Genomic DNA, 603 nt, shown 5'->3' with positions numbered 1-603 from the left:
TGTTTGAGGCCAGCCTGAGCTACCATGAGACCCTGTTGTTTAAAGTTCGGTACACTGGCTGTGCCTTCATCTACTGCTATTTCAGCCAGTGATGGTGACTTCTGCAGTTACTGGCTTGCTTCTCTGGCAGTGGCCTGGCTGGTTAAGCCACAGCCTGGGGGAATTCTGTTCCCGCCAGCACTGGCTCTGTTGTTGCCACTAAACCAGGTTGAGTAGCAACTGGCTCACCTTCTCTCCTTGCTGATGTCTCCCTAAGAGAGCAGCGTTCTTCCTATCCACCAAAACAAAAAAGTCTTGCCACTCAAAGGCCCTCCCTACTACTCCCCCCCCTCTCTTTCTCTCTCTCTCTCTTCCATATGTCCTCTGATGCTCTATGATTACTTCCTGTCAACTAGTTGCTATCTCAGCCTCCTGACCCAAGGCTATTTTTATTTAGTTAACACAAATGCAAACTCGGGGTTTACATTGTGATCAAATATCCCCCAACAAGACCCTGTATCAAAAAAGAACAGACAGCTGGGCGGTGGTGGCGCACACCTTTAATCCCAGCACTTGGGAGGCAGAGGCAGGCGGATCTTTGTGAGTTTGAGACCAGCCTGGTCT

The sequence above is a fragment of the Microtus ochrogaster genome, chromosome 5 (genome assembly GCF_000317375.1).
Source record: "Microtus ochrogaster isolate Prairie Vole_2 chromosome 5, MicOch1.0, whole genome shotgun sequence".
Taxonomy (NCBI): domain Eukaryota; kingdom Metazoa; phylum Chordata; class Mammalia; order Rodentia; family Cricetidae; genus Microtus; species Microtus ochrogaster.
Note: the sequence above shows the minus strand (reverse complement) of the source record.